The sequence below is a fragment of the Oryx dammah genome, unplaced genomic scaffold, assembly GCF_014754425.2.
Source record: "Oryx dammah isolate SB20612 unplaced genomic scaffold, SCBI_Odam_1.1 HiC_scaffold_29, whole genome shotgun sequence".
Taxonomy (NCBI): Eukaryota; Metazoa; Chordata; class Mammalia; order Artiodactyla; family Bovidae; genus Oryx; species Oryx dammah.
The window spans coordinates 8483746-8503927 of record NW_024070213.1 but is presented as its reverse complement, the minus strand read 5'-3'; the positions used below and the strand labels follow the sequence as shown (position 1 = coordinate 8503927).

The following is a 20182-nucleotide window of genomic DNA, read 5'->3' as shown; positions in this document are numbered from 1 at the left end:
CACGACTGAGCAACTGAACTGAACTGAACTGATTGTGACTGGCCCACAATATGCATTCAGTAAATGTTAGAGATTATAGTACTATACTGAATTTTAGGTACCATCAATTGTAAGATATGACATTATTTTATGCTCCACTAAGTAAAGAAGAATGCTCTCAGTTAATTATAAGATATAAGATGGCATTCATTAATTATAAAATCTGCCTGGATTTTAGAGATGTTACCATGTAAAGACAAAATTATGTACCTCAGAACTGGTGACAGGAATACAGTTTTCCGCTCTCTACTCCTGCAGTGACTAGCTGGTTATTTGAAGGTCATTTATTGACTGACAGCTTTTCTTCACTGATCTGAGGAGTCCTTTTAATCGTAATTGCCTTTGTGTGCTGTGTGTTGTGCAGAGTCACTTTAGTCGTGTCCAGCTATCTGTGACCCCATGGACTGTTGCCCAGCAGACTCCTCTGTCCACGGGATTCTCCAGGTGAGAACACTGGAGTGGGTTGCCATGCCCTCCAGGGGATCTTCCCCACCCAGGGATTGAACCCGTGTCTCTTAGGTCTCCTGCATTGGCAGTCTGATTCTTTACCACTGAGCCACCAGGGAAGGCCAACTTTCCCTTTCATTGCACATTCTTTTCTCCTTGATTCACAAGCGCTTCCACTGTGGAGTCAAGGAGATTAGTATATTGGATGAGAATTAATGGGAAGGGAGACTGAACGTAAGCAATGTAGCAGATTATAGCATCACAAAGGAATGACACTTGAAGAGCAGGTTTGGAGAAGACCATTTCTTTTTTGGATAGGTTAGGTTGGGGGTTGGAGGGACCTTGTGATAGAAATTCTTATTAGGGTCCCAAATTCTCTCCTCATCCTGGCCCATTCCTTCCTCTCTGTTTCTTTCCAAACCACTAATTCTCAAAAATTTAGCCTCCATCAGAATCACATGGAGGGCTCTTTAAAAAGCACAGATTGCCGGCCCTGCCTGCTGAGTTTCTGATTCAGTAGGTCTGAGTAAAGACTTAGAAATTACATTTCTGTCAGTTCCCCAGTGAGGCTGCTGCTGCTGAACTGGGGGACTTGACTTTGAGAACTACTGCTTAAGACCGAGCCCTCTTCCTTTCCATCTAGATTATTCTCAATGGCCTTTAGTTGTGGCTTCTTTTCCCAATTTTCCTGTCCTTTAACACCTCCTGATACAAATTAGGATTATAGTGGAGGGAGTAGACATGGAGAGAAAGGAATTACATTGCAGAAGAAAGATGAATGGCCTTTGGGGACTGAATAGATATGAGAGACAAAGCAGCAGGAAGCACAAGAGACATCTTCTAAACCTTGCTACCAGATTTACTTTTAAAAACCCTTCTTTCATCTTGGTATTTCCCTATTCAAGAATCTGCAGTGCGATACATCTAAAATGAGATTTAAATAAAATACAACTTACACTTGAGACCCAACCAGTGTGATTCTTCCTGTTGTGTCTAAGTCAGATCTCTTTATGACAAGTGACTTTGCAAGTAAATTTCTGTATTACCAAATACTTTCAGGCCCATGCCAGTGACCTACTTTAAGCAATATCCAATTTAATGATTCCAGTTCAGCAAACTAACTTGGATACATTTTAGGACTTGCGTAGAATTCAGTCTGAAGTACACTTGTATAAAGACTATCGATTTCTAAGGGTTAGTTTATACCCTATTTAGAAATCCTATTTATTGTATGTATATTATTATTTTTATCTCATTATACACTGTGTTTTCCATATTTACCTTTTTCTTATGCTTGCTGTTTGGCCATAAAAAAAGGGGAGGCATTATGTCACATATTTATATTTGCAATTATAAATGCAGTTGAGGCCAGAGTGTGTGTTTGTATATACAGGTGGGATGAAATAAATGACAGTGAAAGCCTGTATATCAAAATCACTCTTTGTTGATCCTGGATTTGAAAATAAGTATAGAGATGATGCCTTGGGTTTTTAAGATACTTAGTACGTGAAATATTTTTATTTTTTAAAAGCTGATTTTTCTTGTTATTTCTGTTATTTCTCCCATGTGTAGGTGAGATTTTAAAGATGTGGGAATTCTGTTGTTTGTTGTTCAGTCACTATGTCGTGTCTGACTCTTTGTGACCCCATGGACTGTAGCACTCGAGGCTCCTCTGTCCTCCACTATCTCCTGGAGTTTGCTCACGTTCATGTCCATTGAGTTGGTGATGCTATCTAACCATCTCATTCTCTGCCACCCCCTTCTCCTATTGCCTTCGGTCTTTCCCAAAATGGGGTCTTTTCCAATGGGTTGGCTCTTTGCATCAGGTGGCCAAAGTACTGGAGCTTCATTTTCAGTATCAGTCCTTCCAGTGAATATTCAGGGTTGATTTCCTTTAGGATTGACTGGTTTGAGGACTTCTGGAATGAGGATTCTGGCTAGCTATAAAAGAATGTCAAATATTTGTGTATTTTTTTTAATCTTTATTGTGGCATAATTTACATAACTATAAATTCTCCCATTTTAGGTATAAAATTAAGATAGTGCTTCCAGTTTGTATTGTTTATACAGAATAGAGCAGCACTGAAGGACCACTCTTATATGGATAGAGATCCATGTTTGGAGCCTTTGTAGCTTATTCATTCCACAGATACTACATTGAGCATCTACTACGTATCAGGCACTGTGCTATATATTGGGGATTAAAGCGTGAAAGACTTGGTTTCTGCTCTCAAGGAAGTAACTAACCATAAGGGCTGTATAAAGGAAAATAAGCTATAATACTGGGCCATGGGAACCCAGAAGAAGAGTAGCTAATCTGGAGGGGCTTTGGGGGATGGGGCATTATCAGAGTATATTGGTTTATTAGTAACTGTTATTATTCAGTTGCTAAGTCATGTCTGACTGTGCGACCCCATGGACTACAGCATGCCAGGCTCCCCTGTGCTCCACTATCTCCTGAAGTTTGGTCAGATTCATGTTCATTGAGTTGGTGTTGCTATCTAACCATCTGATCCTTTGCCGCCTCCTTCTCCTTTTACCTTCAGTCTTTCCCAGCATCAGGGTCTTTTCCAGTGAGTCGACTCACCCATCAGGTGGCCAAAGTATTGGAACTTCAGCTTCAGCATCAGTGCTTCTAAATATTCAGGGTTGATTTCCTTTAGAATTGACTGGTTTGATCTCCTTGCAGTCCAAGGGACTCTTGTCAAGAGTCTTCTCCAGTACCACAATTCAAAAGCATTAATTCTTCAGCACTCAGCCTGCTAATACCTAGTTAATAATGATACTTGATAATAATAGCTACTGATAGTAGCTAGATGATAATAACAGCTAATACCCAGTGTTTATTCCGGAGAAGGCAATGGCACCCCACTCCAGTACTCTTGCCTGGAAAATCCCATGGACGGAGGAGCCTGGAAGGCTGCAGTCCATAGGGTCGCTGAGGGTCGGACATGACTGAGCCACTTCACTTTCACTTTTCACTTTCCTGCATTGGAGAAGGAAACGGCAACCCACTCCGGAGTTCTTGCCTGGAGAATCCCAGGGACGGGGGAGCCTGGTGGGCTGCCGTCTATGGGGTCGCATAGAGTTGGACACGACTGAAGTGACTTAGCAGCAGCAGCAGTGTTTATTCTTTCCGAGGCATGTTCCAGATACTTTGCATATATTTACTCATTGAATCATTACAAAAACCTAGTGAGGTGGGTTGTATTTTCATACTCATTTTTATAGATGAAGAATCTACAAGATTATTATTGATAAATTGACCAAGGTCACCCTGCCCAGTAAATGGCTGATCTGGAATTTGAACCAGTCAGTGTGGCCCTAGAATCTGTGTCTCCTGAAAAGCTTTCTCACTGGAGATGACATCCAGGCTGTGTCTTGAATGTTTGTACTTAGTCTGACAGAATGATGATTGGGTTTTGTCTCCATGGTTTTTCTAGACAAGTATCAGGAGTGAAGGTAAAGAAAGCTTAGGGTTGAGTATGAGTGTGACAGACTCCTTATACTACTTGTGAGGAAGGTGAGTGGCAAAAGATGAGACTAGAAAGGCAGGACTGGATAATGAAGGGATGCTGGCTAAGGAATTTGGGTTCTGTCATCTAATTTTTAAAGTTACAGCAAAGATACCACTTTTTCCTTTGTATTTATTTGATCTTTGTTTTGCTTTCATTGTTTTTTATTATGAAATATATCGCACAACCAGAGAGATGTATAAAATACAAATGTAAAACTTAGTTATATTAAAATAACCAGTTCTGAGATCGAAGAATAGGACATTACAGGAATCAGCAGTCCTTAGTGAGCTTTTTAGTGACACCCCGACTTCCACCTGCAGGTAACCACTTTTCTGATTTCTTTTCTTTCCTTTCTCCTTTTATCACCCATGTACGTCTAAACGTTATAAGTTTGGCTGATTTTGAACAGAGTCACACACTATATATTCTTTTATTATGTGGTCATTGTGTTTTTGAAATCCATCCATGTTCTGTTTGGTTATTATTTCTTGATTTTTCATTGCTGTATGGTATTCCATTTTATGAATATGCTATTCTACTGTTAAGAATATCTGGGTTGTTCCCAGCTGGGGCCTCTTATAATAGTGCTGCTTTGAAAATTTTTGTGTATCTTTTGGTGCCCCTGTGTATGAATTCTTTGGGGTATATACCTAGGAGTGGAATTGCTGGATCATGAAGTATGTCTCTCTTCAACTTTAGAAGAATAATGCCAGACTATATTTCAAAGTGGATATAGCACTTTATTTATATATTCTCACAAGTAGTACATGGTAATTCCCATTGTTCCATACCCTTGGCCACACTTGTTATTATCAGGCTTTAAATTTTTTAATTGTTCTGGTCTACACAGTTATATCACTGTGATTTTCTTTTTCTCCATCATGGTTTTCTTTTGTGTTTTTCTTATTATTGAAGTTTGACAACTTTGTATTTGTTTCTGTGATTTGTTTATTTGGTCATGTGCCTCACCTAGCCTCTTGCCCATTTTCCTACTGTTATCTTTTCGTTTCTTGTCAGAACTCCTTTTTATTTTGAATATGAGTCCTTCTTTATTGGTTTTATATGACCCACTTTTTCCTTTTCCTGAGGATGTCTTTTGGTGAACAAAAACTGAATTTTGGTATCATTATCTTTTATCTGTTTTTTGACCATGGTTACTCTTGTTTCCTGTTTAAGAGCTCCTTCCCAGTGCCTCGGTGATGAGAACATCCCACATTGTTTTCCGAAAGCTTTACTACTTATCTTTCACATTTGGATACATAATTCACTTGAAATTGATTTTTATGCATGGTAATTCTTAATTAACTTATTAGTGCTCCTCTGCCTTGAAGATTATTTTTAATATTTTGTCCAGATTTTCTAGGCTCCTCTTAGCAGGATAGGCTTATTGGTCTGAATTATCTAGTTTAGCATTCCCAGAAGCAGAAATCTCTTTTTAAAGTTTCAGTTTCACTTTGGCTTCATAATGACCTGTCCTCTTCTGTAAAGGGGCCTTAATAAATATGTTTACTAAAAAATAGCATTAAAATGACTGAAAAACTATATAGATTCATGATTGCTTTTATTATATATTTTTTTTTATTTAAAAGATTAAAAAAGAAGTTTCTGTTTCATCTGTGCTTCTCTCAGCTATAAAACAACTGTTAGGCAACTTAAAGTTTGCTGCAGGAAAAGAACAACTGTACTTATTGCAGGATAATTTTAGAATGTTTCATTTTCATTTAGAATTTTGCCATAACTATACACTATCGAACGTTGATTGATCAAACAGTTTAATGATGGTGATGGCCACCCCCTTTCTCCATCTATCCATATATTTAAGCCTCTTTTTTGGCCAGAGATGGACTGTATGCAAACCACATCCAGCATGCTTTTAGTTTGTGCCACAAAATATGAAGAAAATGTTTTCAGTTTGTGGTAACTAGATCCATGACATATGATGCTCCGGGAACTGTTTTTACAGTCGCAAGATGCATGAGAACGGAATAGCAAACTCCCATGATTATTGGCAAGGAAAAACTGGCTATGTGGCTGATGTTAAATGTGTTTTTTTAAGACAGCCAGATCAAGAAATGTCTGAAGAATCTGAGACTGTAGCAGAGAGATGATTTTGCAGTTAGTAAACACAGCCTTGGGAAGCCCCGGCAAGGCAGTTTCTTGTGAGCCATTTACAGCTTCTGGGAGGAGAGTGCAGTGGAGGTGCCAGCAAGCAAGGGCTGACGTGGCCTCCAGGGAATGTTACAGGGGCTGCAGAGCCTCCTCCGTGGGCACAGACCAGCATGGGGTTAGAGGAGGCTTCTGGTCCCTACCTTGCCTGGCCATTTCGGTCTCTCAGGCTCACGATGAAGGTGAGCCTGGTTGTAGCCAAGAGTTTACAGGGAAGCATTGCGTACTTAGAAATTATGGCTCTGCAGCCACATATTTCCTTCCTGCCCAGCCCTTGCATATAGCATTTTCTTTCTCTTTTAAAATTAACAGTTCCCCAAAGTGTGGTCCATGGATCCCTCGCATTCCCCCAGGTCTAGATCCTTCCAGGGGGTCCATGAAATCACAACTCTTTAATAACATTAAGATGTTATGTGCCTTTTAAACTCATTCCTGAGTGTGCAGTGGCGTTTTCCAGAGGCTACATAGCATGCAGTGCTGCAAAAGATCGAATGCAAAAGCAGACACTAGGATATAGCTGTTGTTTGATACTTGCAAAATATCAAAGATACTTACAAAAGTGTAAAAAAGTGGCACTGTTCTCTAAACTTTTAGCCTTTAAAATATTTTTAATTTAAAAATGTTAACATGTAATCATTTATTACTTATATATTTAAATCTTTATGAATGAATATTTTAAATTTTTCATAGATTTCATTTTTAATGTGTTTGTTGTGGTTTAGTTGTTAAGTCGTATCCAACTCTTTTGTAACTCCACAGATCATAGCCTGCCAGACTCCTTTCTCCATGGGATTTCCCAGGCAAGAATACTTGAGTGAGTTGCCATACCCTTCTCTAGGGGATCCTTCCTGACTCGGGGATTGAACCCATGTCTCCTGAATTGGCAGGTGGATTCTTTACCACTGAGCCACCTATAAATATTGTTAACTACAACCCACATAAACAAAAGCTTTTGGGAAACTTTTAGGAATGTAAAGAGACCCTGCGATGAAAAAGTTTGAGAATCACTGCTTTAGATCCCATCAATTCCAGCCGGGATCTTGGTTTCTCCCTGAAGGCTGCACAGGTTGTCCAGCCCACCATTCTCTCTGCATCCTTGAAACTTCTGTGCCGCACAGCTTAGTGCTTAGTTTTTGTGGAACTGCTTGGTGTGCTAATTTTCTTCTCCTTATCAATAATGTAAGACCTCTAAGGCTAGGGAAAGTGTTTGTTGCTTACTCGTGTCCGACTCTTTGCAACCCCGTGGACTGTAGCCCACCAGGCTCCTCCGTCCATGGGATTCTCCAGGCAAGAATACTAGAGTGGGTTGCCATTCCCTTCTCCAGGGGACCTTCCCAACCTAGAGACTGAACCTGGGTCTCCTGCATTGCAGGCAGATTCTTTACCATCTCAGCCATCAGGAAAGCTCTAAGGATAGGGATCATATCTTAAATAAGATGTCCATGATGTATATTGCTGAACACAGCATAGTTTCATATTATCATCTTCAATATCAATATTAAATTTTCCCTTACTGTTTTAGTGGAGAACCAATATGCATTTGAAATTTTGTAGACAACCTTCATAGAAATACCTATTTGATTTTTTTAAGCTACATAAATTTAATACACAATATGGAAAAAGAATACTTTTTGATTACAGATCAATATATTGGATGCAAAAGCTGAGCATCTTAGCCTGTTTAATTATTTTCCTTTTCTTTAATATTTCTTTATTTGGCTGCACGAGTCTTATTTGAAGCATGACTAATCTTCCATCTTTGTTGTGACATGTGGGCTCTTTAGTTGTAGCAGATTGAGCTCTTATTTATGGCATGTGGGATCTAGTTCCCTGACCAGGGATTGAACCCTGGTCCCCTGTGTTGGGAGCACGGAGTCTTAGCCACTGGACCACCAGGGAAGCCCCCTAATCTCTTTAATTCTTTGTGGCCAATGATTGCAGTAAAACCTAGTCAGAGGCCCTTGTTCTGAAACCAGCAAGCATAGTGCTAGGTGTTTCGTAAGCCTCAGGAAAGCTCGTTGAGTTGAATCTGCTGTTCAGTAGCTGCCTCTGCTGTTCTTATCGCTGGCAGTCATTATTCCCCACCATCCCGCCCCCACCTTCATGTGACTAGCAGTTTGTGTCGGTCTTAGAGGGTAGCTTTACTTTCTGAAGCCCTTTGTGTTAAAGAATTGACAAGTTGTCCTGGACTAAGCCAGAGAGCATTAGTTCCATTTGACCAAACTGGATTAGCAGTTGAAGGTGAGGCACATGCTTTTTTCTTCATCCCTGCTTCAGTTTATTTATTAGGCAACTCTTCCCTGACTTAAAAGTTACAAGAATAAATTTAACATCTTTATGCCAGGGTCCTGTTCTCAGTCCCAGAGTTTCTTCACAGCTTCTCTGTGGCAATCTGTGGGTTCATGCGGGTAGCACAGAGCCCTGAGAGCCTAGCATGACTTCAACATGGTATTTCTAGAACAGACATGAAACCTGGCAGGTGGCTCATTCACTGAGTGACTGACTGGAATCAGTACTGTGGCCCTGGATGTACTCTTCTAAGCGATGAACAGCATCCTTGTTTCAGTAAACAAAGAATATTATATTGAGTTGACTTATATTTCCCCCCTCCAAATGCATGTTTTTGTTTCAGTAGAGTTTATTGGAATATCCTTTGCACTGGCACTGTTTTACGTGATGGTGATACAGTGATAAAAAGACGTAGCCCTTCCTGTCTTCAGAAAACTTACAACCTTGTAGTCTATACAGCATAAACAAGCCTAGTGGAAATATATACTGAGTATAGTTGCTAACACAGAGGAAGAACCCATCCAGAGAACCTGGAGCAAAAGAGAAGAATCAAGACAAAGTTCATAGGAAAGGTTTCCCTTTTCTTGCATCATCAAAATTGGAATTTGCCCTGTGAGAGAGGGAGTCCAGTTGACACATGTACAAAGTCACAGACACATGAAACCCTGTGGTGCTTAAGAGAAACTGAAAGCAGAGTGGTTTTGTGAGATGAAGCTGAGAGCTGAGTGGATCCTGGGCCTTGTATACCATGCAGTGGAATTGGATTTCATCTTGAAGATGGATGAGAGGCATTGCAAAGGCCCTGTGGTTTTGCCCTTTATAACGGTAATTCTAATGGCAGTGGGGGTGGGGTGGGTCTTAAGGGTAAGAAAACCAGTTTAAAAAACAAGTGGAATAAATCAGTGGAAATTATGCCAGAACAAAGGCAGAGATGATAGGAATAGGGAAGAAAGTACCTGTTGAAATATTGGAGGATTAGAGCTGACAGCGGAGAAGGCAATGGCACCCCACTCCAGGACTCTTGCCTGGAAAATCCCATGGACAGAGGAGCCTGGAAGCCTGCAGTCCATGCCGTCGTGAAGAGTCGGAGACTGCTGAGCTACTTCACTTTCACTTTTCACTTTCATGCATTGGAGAAGGAAATGGCAGCCCACTCCAGTGTTCCTGCCTGGAGAATCCCAGGGACGGGGGAGCCTAGTGGGCTGCCGTCTATGAGGTCACACAGAGTCGGACACGACTGAAGCGACTTAGCAGCAGCAACAGAGCTGACAGTTTGGTGAGAGGAAGATGGAGGTGATGGTTCCAGATTTTTGAGTGGGATGCTAGTATTCCCAAGAGAGGCAGATTATTTTAAGGGGAGGATTATTTTGTTTCATTATATTGTGTTTTAGGGACCTGTGGAACATGAGGTAGAGAAGTCTATTGACGTTGGGAAGTTACACAGATGGCTTTGAAGGTTGTAAGAAAGGTCAGCCCTAGAGAGAGCTTTGGGAGTCATTGAGATATGCTGTTGTTCAGTCTCTCAGTTGTGTCCGACTCTTTGCCACCCCATGGACTGTAGCCTGCCAGACTCCTTTGTCTGTGGGATTCTCCAAGCAAGAGTACTGGAGTGGGTTGCCATGCCCTTCACCAGGGGATCTTCCTGACCCAGGGATTGAACCTGGGTCTGCTGCACTGCAGGCAGATTCTCTACTGTCTGAGCCACCAGGGAAACCCCTTCTGCGGGATAAAGGGACTAAATATGTTCCATGTCAGTTTGAGCATCAGAACTATGCTCAAATCCCTAAAGCCAGGAGTTGAGTTGAATCTCTTCACCATGATCTTTGCTACCCAATCCTCCATGCACAGAAGCAGCTGCTTCTCCCCCAGCAACCCCCTGCCCATGATGGGAATCTGAAAATCAACAGTATTGACAAGGGCCTTGGACTGGCTACAAGCCTAGGGAGACAGGGAGACCCAGACTCAGCCAGGGACCAGGAACTAAAACAAAGTGCCCCTGGCCTAGTGATGAGATCTCACGTCCTTAACATCAGGATGGGAAAGGGGCTTCCAAATGACAGGTATTTCAGATCCTTCTAATTTTTTAGAAGCGAAAGAAAGGTTACAGCAAATAATTAAATGATAGCCATTGTATTTGACAACTGGGAGTGATAGGGAAAGAAACCAAATGTTGATGATTAAGTCCATGAGAAATTAGGACACTGAGACCACAAATAAAACTTCTTTTTAAAGAGCTTGGGACTTCCCTGTTGGTCCAGTGGCTAAGACTCTGGGCTCCCAATGCAGGGATCCTAGGTTCGATCCCTGGTCAGAAAACTAGATCCCAAATGTCATGACTAAGATCTTACATGCCACAACTAAGGCCTGGTAAGGGATATTCCCTAATGGCTCAGACAGTACATAATCCGCCTACAATGCAGGAGACCCAGGTTCGATCCCTCGGTAGGGAAGATCCCCTGGAAATAGAGCTTGACTAGAGGGTAGGAAGGGCACACCGTCTGGAGGAGATTTTAGGATTAAAGGGGGTAATTTTAGAAATGGACAGACTTGAACATTTTTACAGAATTTCCAGAGTGTTGAACTGAAGTTCGGAGAAGGCAATGGCACCCCACTCCAGTACTCTTGCCTGGAAAATCCCATGGATGGAGGAGCCTGGAAGGCTGCAGTCCGTGGGGTCGCTAAGAGTTGGACATGACTGAGCGACTTCACTTTCACTTTTCACTTTCATGCATCGGAGAAGGAAATGGCAACCCACTCCAGTGTTCCTGCCTGGAGAATCCCAGGGACGGGGGAGCCTGGTGGGCTGCCGTCTAGGGGGTCGCACAGAGTCAGATATGACTGAAGTGACTTAGCAGCAGACGTGACCTAAAACTGCAAGTAGCATTTCCAGATCTTGGAACGATGGCAACCCTTGGGTATTGGTAGCTAAATAAACCCATCTTCCTGTAGTAGTACTACTTTTATCTGCGCCCCTTAGGCTCTGACTTGATTATTGGTGTTACTTAATTCAACAGGTTCCTTTTTGCCCTCTTAGGCTGTGTGCCCGCATATAGAGCTGGATTCGTAGTGCCCTCCTGTCTGCCCCTAGTCTCCTGGTCTGTGCTCACCTCCCAGAAAAACCTCCCTGGCCTTGCTGCTGGTGCTTTGCTCCACCCCCACATCTGCTGCTCTTCGAGACATCTTGATCTTGCTTGAAGTTAGGCCAGTCGCCAACAATGTAGACAGTCCGGGTTTTCAGTGTTATTTGTGACTCAAAAGTTTACAGTGTATTCTTAATAATCTGCATCTCGAGAATTATGCTGATTATCAAATATAGCAGTGGTGGTGAGTCCTGGGAGGACCAGGGCAGGGAGAGAGGGCAGTGGTCAAGGACTTTATCTATATTGCTTGAAGTTTCTGAAATGAGAATTAAAATTATATTTAGAAGAATCATGCTGAACAGTCAAGTTTGAAAATTAAAACTCCATCATATCAGAGGCATTATTAGTAAATATAGTTTATTGGATATGTACTTCTTTTCATAGTCTTTGTAAAGGATTCCGTTCTAATTCCATCTGGTGAGTTTAGTTCTGTACTTGGCTGTGGAGAAACTCTTTAATCCTGCTTGAAGTTTTGCAGGGCCTGGATATTGATGTAGTCCAAGATCCACTGAACCTTCCCACCCCACTGTGTGAATTTCAAGACCAATTTTGTTACTCTGTGAGAGAATAGAGAAAACTAGAGCAGTTCAAGTAGTTTACTGCCATGGCTACGCATGATCAGATGGAAGGATTATAGGGCGGTTCTGAACATTTCAGATGGTGTTTGGGAGGAATTTGCCATTACTCATACCTTAGAAGGAAAACAGTGCTGTAGATAACTTCAATTAGATAATTTTCAGTGTTGATTTTAGAATTAAATTTTTTGTGGACCATGAATAGGAATGCATCTGATACAGAGGTTCATGGCCCTGCAGAGAAAGTAATGAAGCTGTTTTGTAAAAACTGGTTTCCAGAGTACTTGGAAAACTGCCCAGTTTCCCCCACTGGCAACTCCTCTGCTTTAATTCCTTTTCCGTCACTGACCGCCAGCAAGTGTCTGGGACCAACTGCCAAACAGGCAAAGGACCGATCTGGCCACAGTGTCTTAAGCTTGTCTGTTAGCAAGATATGTAATAATGGGCCCCTATATGAAGTTGGTACAGAATTTAGTGTTTATCCTGAGAAGGATGTTTAAGCCTGGGCAGAAACTAATCACAATAGAGAACCGAAAATTAAGTCTTTTATCTTGCTAGTCTGTGGTTGAGAAAAAGTTCAAGAATCCCGTCTTTCTCTGAGGTGCTGAGTGTCACACATAACCACAGAGTTTACATCCTTTGTGAGGGCTAGGCTCATCTTGGAAGCTGTGGCTGGCTTCTTCAGCCTTCCCCAGTGCCATTTAATGGGGACGCTTCCACACTGCGGTACTGAGTTATTGGGGTCACATCAACATTCAGTTCAGTCTGTGTTTATTGAGCTCCATCTGTTACCAAGTTCAAAGGTAATGTAAGACGTAGGTAGTCCTTGTTGTCAAGGAGTTCTGTTGCATGAAGAAAACAGATCCATGGATATTACCGATATTATATGCTCTTTCTCAGAGGAGGAATACTTCAGCTAAGAAGGGCACAGAAAACTGTGAGGAGCTAACACCTGAGGCAGATCTTAAAAGAGGAGTAGAAGGGAGCGAGGCAGCGGGCTCCCAGAGGTGCAAGCACACGCCATGCGCAAGGCCGCCTGTACTGACCCCACAATCAGGATGTGACGTGATGACAGGACTGGAGGGATTTTGAATTTTACCCTAACGACAGTGGGTAGTTACTGACTAGAAATTGCCAGTGATGTACCCAAAGGTCAAACTGGCTTTTTAGGAGGGAAGATTGTTGGGATAACAGTGTGTATAATAGGAAGGTAAAGCTAATAATTAAAATGTTACTGATACTCATCATATAGGGCTTCCCAGGTGGCTTAGAGATAAGGAATCTGTTGCAATGCAGGAGATACAAGTTAGATCCCTGGGTCAGGAAGATCCTCTAGAGAAGGAAATGGCGCCCCACTCCAGCACTCTTGCCTGGGAAATCCCATGGACGGAGGAGCCTGGTGGGCTGCAGTCTATGGGGTCGCTAAGAGTCGGACACAATTGAGCGACTTCACTTTCACTTTTCACTTTCATGCATTGAAGAAGGAAATGGCAGCCCACTCCGGAGTTCTTGCCTGGAGAATCCCAGGGACGGGGGAGCCTGGTGGGCTGCCGTCTATGGGGTCGCATAGAGTCGGACACGACTGAAGCGACTTAGTAGTAGTAGTAGTAGTAGTAGTAGTAGTAGTAGAGATGATGGTAGGTAAGAGGGCAGTAAGATACCTTTGAGACTGAGTAAAACACCACCTCAAGTGCTGTGACCCAAGGTTGTTCTGAAGCTGTAATTTATAATCTGTAGCCATGGGAGGTGGAATGTGCTTTCTTGGACAGAAATGTTAACTTGATTGTGAAACTAGGTGGCCAACTTCCAAACAGTGACGGGCTTTCTGACAGCAGTATTGATGCTAATCACAGATACATTTCTGCTGCATTGTCCCCACATTGAGCAGAATATCCTTCTGGCATTTGTTTCTGCCATTGTAAAATGAAAGAACTGGCCTGGGATCTTTAACTGTCTAGTAATACATGGCTGTCATTTTGTGTGTGTGTGTATATATGTATATTTCACATATATAGAGAGAAAACATTCCTTCACAAAATAACATTTTCACTGCACTTATTAGCAGCTTGCTGTCATTTGCTTTGATTCTTAAGAGGCTGTTCCAGCAATTAATTAGAAATGGCTCAGGGAGGAGTGGGAGTAGGCCCAAGAAAACCAGCTAAGAGGCCTCCACAAGTAGGAAATGATGATAGCAATGAAAATGAAGAATTAGGGGTAGATCTAAGATACATGTTTTGAAAGCAGGAATGACAGGGTTTGCTGACTGGCTGTAAGAGGATTAGGGTAAGAAATCCAGGATGAATCCAAAGTTCTGACCCCAGAACCCGGGTGGAGGATGACACCCTTGACTGAGACAGTGGAGACTGGAGAACGGAGTCTGGGAGTGGGGCAGGGTGGGGGTGGGAGATGAAGAGTGCAGTTTGGGATGCATTAGTTCTCAAGTGATGATGAGACATCCTCATGTCAAATGGAGAAAAAAAAAGCAGTTTGGTATTTTTCTGGTAGAACAAATAAGATTAAATAAATAATAAAGGTTTAGTATCAGTTGTAATTTTTTTTTCCAGAAAATATTTCAGTTCACATTTTTAATATCCACTCACCTTTATCCAGCATGTGGCTGGTGCCCTGCCCTGTGCTAAAAGTGTTTTACAAGTATTTCATCTAAACTTTCAGAGAACCCTATGAGGAAGACACTGTTGTTGTTCCCGGTGTTGAATGAGGAAGCTGAGGCTTGAGCCGTTAGGCCACTGGCCTAAGAGTCAGTAGCTGGTAGACAGAGAAGCCCGGGTTTATACACGACTGCTGTTCACCACAGCGTCTTGCTGTGAGCATGAGACTCATTGGGATTTTCTTCTTTTTTCAGGGTTTTGGTTTTTGCACTGAATGTAGTCTAGACTCGTCCTCACGGGCTTGTGTTGCCCCAGGATACTGTCAAAGGTAAGTTTTAGAAATGGATATCCAAAAAAAAAAAAAAAAAAAGAAATGGATATCCACCAGGTACGGGCAATGAAATGAGAGCGTCTTCACATTAAAAAAAGTACGTTCTGATATTAATGCTTCTTTCCAGAGTTCTTACAGAAGGGAACTTAAAGTGGCCATCACCCCTGGTCCTTTGCATTTCCCCTTCACTAGGTCCCTTTAAAAACACCTGTCTTTAGTTTGATACTGACACTTGGTGTCCCATCCTTCTATGGAACTAGATTTGTTATTAGATTTAGCAATTCACTGTGTTAGATGCACACATCCTAGCTCCTCTGCCTCCGGTGCCTCCCCACTCCAGTTTGTAGTCCACACACTGCCTGACTTAGCGTCTAGCCATAGATTTGCTCACATTGCCCTTAGCCTAAACAGCTCTTATGGCTCCCAGTCCCTGCAGATGTCATCCTACAAACCCCTCCAAGACCTAATTCCAAACATTTCTGGCTTCTTTTTTAGTATACCCTTATCTGTAAGAGGCTTCTCTGGTGGCTCAGATGGTAAAGAATCTGCCTGCAGTATTGGAGACACAGGTTGGACCGTGGGTTGGGAAGGTCCCCTGGAGAAGGGAATGGCAACCCACTCTAGTATTCTTGCCTGGAGAATCCCGTGGACAGTCCATGGCGTCTCAAAGAGTCGGACAAGATTGAGCGACTACAGTACACTATCTGTAGGGGCTTCCTAGGTGGCAGTAGCGGTAAAGAATCCACCTGCCGATGCAGGAGACACAATAGACGCCTGAGTTCAGTCCCTGGGTCGGGAAGATCCCCTGGCACAGGAAAATGGCACCCCACTCCAGTATTCTTGCCTGGAAAATTGCATGGGCAGAGGAGCCTGGCATGCTCCAGTCCATGGAGCCACAAAGAGTCAGACACGACTGAGTGACTGAGGTGTAAACCTCACCAGACTGTGTTCTGTTCCCCAGATGTGAAGTTATTTTTCCCAACTTTATGCCTTGATGGATGCTTTTTCCTTTGCTTAGATTTTGGAAGAGAGAAGAATGTCACTATTTACTTTCCTGCTTATATCTTTCCTCTTATCCCCTCATCCCAGGCTCTTCTGGCAGAATTTCTTTTTTATCTGTGTTCCAGGGGCACCTGTTGAAACAGCAATAAAACAGCATTACTTTATATTAAGAGTTACTTATTTTTTTTTCTGTCTCCTTTGCTGGTCTGTAAACCCTCTGAGACTTCTTAGGAAGGAACTATTTTTGTAGTGCCTGTTTGCTGCACCTGGACACCTTGCAGGGGTAATACCTTGTCCTGATCAGTTTTGTAGATGAAAATAATGAAGATTATAATGTTAAATAACTTGCTCAAGATTACACAGCTAAGAAATGACAAAGAATAATTGTTCCGTTCCTTCAAAGCCAAACCTCATTCTCCTATACTAGTCCAGCACCATCTGGCATGTGGTGGGGACCCGGTGAACTGCAGTTTTAAGTTAAAAAGACTTTAGTTGGTTAATTCAGTCATTCTTACAATGGAATTTATTGGATACTTATTAAATGCAAGGCACACAGTTGTAAGTAATCTGGGAATGCATAGTTTGAAAAACAATGTCTGGTATCAAAGCATTGATAATCTAGTAGGTGAGGCATCAGTGTAAGAAAATAAATCCAGTGCAGGGTTACAAATCCGCTAATAAGTTTCTTACAAGATCCCTTGTAGACTGGGAAAGGAGTTATCAGTTCTGCCTAGAGATGGGACAGGAATTACTTTATAAAAGCTGAATCTTGAATGAGGAGCAGGGAAGGGAAAGGCAGAGGGAGTGATATGAACAAAAGCATGGAAACCAGAAACAATCTGGCATATTTGGAAGCTGTAAGTAGTTCACTGTTGGAGGAGGAAATAGCACCCCACTCCCGTATTCTTACCTGGGAAATCCCATGGACAGAGGAGTCTGATGGGCTACAGCCATGGAGTCTCAAAGAGTCGGACACGACTGAGCACTGCTCACAAATAGTTTACTGTGGCTAGATAGGAGGGACCAAAGAGGCCTCCGCCGATGACGCTGGAGAGACAGGTGAGGTCTGGATCTTGGGGGGCTTTGAAATATGAACATGTTGGTCAACTTTTAGAGAAAACCCAGCACAGAGCCTGCAGGATTTCTCATGTTTGCTCACTAACATCTGCAGAGGCCTGCAATGCACCAGGAAAGACAGTCAGTCACCTACTTTATTCACCTGTCTTTTCCTCAAAAGGGCAGGAAAACTGACTTAGACCCTGAGGCACAGGTATGAGCCAACCCTTCAAATAAGAATGGCATCGAGGCTTTCTCAAAAACTCGTTGAAAAACATTAAAGATAGTAAAAAATCAAACCCCCCCCCCCCGCCAATGAAAGCAAATTAAATAAAGGACATCAACCTGACATTTAGTGAGAAACCTCTCAATTTCCCTTCCCCCTTTGAATTGTCTATATAAACTTAGCAAAAAGAATTTAAACATAGAACTTCACTGGTTTGATGGTGCTTATGCTTTTTGAAATTCAGCTGCCTTGTAGCTTATCCATAGCAAATAACTGTTGCACTCACTAGGTATCTACAAGGCCTGTAGGAAGAATGTCTCTTTTCCCTAAAGCCTAATCATTGCCTCAGCTATGCCTGCTTAGGAAAAGCTGTGCCTGCATAATTCAAGGTCAGGCAGCAGCCTTCTGTACTCTGGAGCCACCCAAGCCTGCTAATGCCCTCTTCCCTTTGCTGAGGCCAGCACGGCTGGCATTTGCTTGCTAGGCCAGAGTGGCCGTTGTATGCTGGGGCCACTTGCACAGCTGACATTAGGTGAGCTTTCAGTACCCCCCCATCACTGCCGCTGCCAACTGTGGCTTGTTGCTTCACTGAGGCCAGCAAAGCCCCCAAGCCTTGCTCAGTCTTCTGTGCCCAGTGCCTATAGAAACAGCCACACACCTGAAGACAGAGTTGCACTAAGGTTAAATGCAGGGTGGCCTATACTTTATAAACTTCAAATTTGGCCCCAATAGTTAAAAGCTAGTATGTAACTGTAAAAACTCATGTGGCCTAATGTAAACCTCTATAAGGTCAAAGCTCTTTGCCCCCTCACAAAAGAACCAAGGCCCAAAGTCCTGGCCCTAACAAAAGCCTCAGAAATTTGACATGTATCTTTCTCCTCAAATTTTGCTTGGTGTCTATTAATCAAGACACTAGTCTCATGTACCAGATTTAAGTCTTTGAGAGACCTAATAAATAATATTTTTTCTCTTGACTGAGTTCTCTACCAATTGAGAAATTTATTTCTCAAAGAGGAGGGGATTTGGGAGACCAAAAAATCATCTTTATACTAATAGAGCTGTGTTGGAGAGCTTCCCTGGTGGCCCAGTGGTTAAGAATCCGCCTTTTAATGCACGGGACACCGATTCAGTCTCTGGAGCAGGAAGATACCATATGCCACAGAGCAGCTAAGCCTGAGAGTCACAACTGCTGAGCCCACCCGCCCCAAAAACTGAAGCCCAAGCGCCCTAGAGCCTATATTTTGCAGCAAAAGAAGCCGCTGCAATGAGAAGCCTGTGCACCGCAATTAGAGCGTTGCCCCCACTCTCTACAACTAGAGAAAGCCCACGCAGCAGTGAAAACCCAGCACAGCCATAAATAAATAATTAATTATTTAAAAAAGCTGTGTTGGAGAATGCAGCTTACATCTACAGGAGAAAACAGAGTCTTAACAGTGAAGCTCAGAATTCAACAGTCTTACCTGTCACGGGTAGCCGTGAGGGACCTGTATTGATGGGTCTGAGAGAGGAGCATGGTGTGTGCTCCTGAGGGACAGGCGGCTTCAAAAGGGAAGAGACAGGAGGGGCCGAGCTCACATAGCTTGTTTCTCCTTCTGAACTCTCCATTCATATAAGATCCTGTCCCTCCACTAGGGTGGAGTGTGTGGATGGAGAGGAGCCAAGCAGGAAACCTCAGGAGAGGGAAGCTCTTCAAATGGAAATGGCACAGAGATAATGGAGATGCCTTTCCTGGTCTGCTGTGGCTGTGATGTGTCATCTATGAAATACAATCTCTGTTCCAGTAAAGTAGAATGGGAACTTAAAAGACATTTGTGAAGCAGTTTGTATACCACATCTTTCTCGTTATGTTATCGAGTGTTTCCAGGGCTGTCAATTTAGTCTTCATAGAGTAAGTCTGCTTTGGCACAACTGTCACAAATAGGTGTGAGGTACAAAACCACCTAGAGAAAGCCTGTTTCACTTTCTATGTGTTTTACAGGGGGAATGGATTGTGTTGGTTTGTGTGGAGTGAGTTAATGGGGTGGGGGTGGTCAAGGGACCTCCAGTGTACCGATTTCATATCTTACATTATATATATATATATATAAATATATATAAACACTGGTGCCCAACAGGCCTTATTAGATGAGCACAGTGGGTGTTTTGATATCCTTTCCCACCCACCAGGTGAAGAAACAGATTCTCAGAAATACCTTTTGGTCTCAGACCTTGTGAATGGTTATTGAGAAGCCTGTGCCAGAACCAGATTGGCACGTTTCCTATCTGTAAATCTGTATTTCTAACGATTTCTCTCATGCCAAAAAGGTACACTGTCAAGCATCATTTTAGCTTTCATATTTTGTAGCTTTGAGCCCTTTGAAGAATTTGAAAAATATATACCTGTATTATAATGGAGATTTGTTTGTGTCAGTTTGAGTACTTCAGTCACTCAGTCATGTCCTACTCTTTGCAAACCCCATGGACTGCAGCATGCCAGGCTTCCCTGTCCATCACCAACTCCCAGACTTGCTCAAACTCACATCCGTTAAGTCGGTGATGCCATCCAACCATCTCATCCTTTGTTGTCCCCTTCTCCTCCTGCCTTCAGTCTTTCCCAGCATCAGGGTATTTTCCAATAAGTCAGTTCTTCACATCAGGTGGCCAAAGTATTGGAGCTTCAGCTTTAGCATCAGTCCTTCCAGTGAATATTCAGGGTTGATTTCCTTAGAATTGACTGGTTTGATTTCCGGCAGTCCAAGGGACTGTCAAGAATCTTCTCCAACAGCACAGTTCAAAAGCATCAGT

The 20182-nt window shown here is 42.6% G+C and overlaps 1 protein-coding gene across 3 annotated transcripts in view; it reads left to right on the top strand.

The window, feature by feature from the left end:
- Positions 1–20182, top strand: part of TNRC6B (trinucleotide repeat containing adaptor 6B) — a 255335-nt gene that overhangs the window by 51719 nt on the left and 183434 nt on the right. For all 3 annotated transcript variants that reach the window (XM_040233240.1, XM_040233237.1, XM_040233238.1), the window contains exon 2: positions 15038–15111. The gene's annotated coding sequence lies outside the window, so the exon portion shown is untranslated. The remainder of the gene's footprint in view (positions 1–15037; positions 15112–20182) is intronic.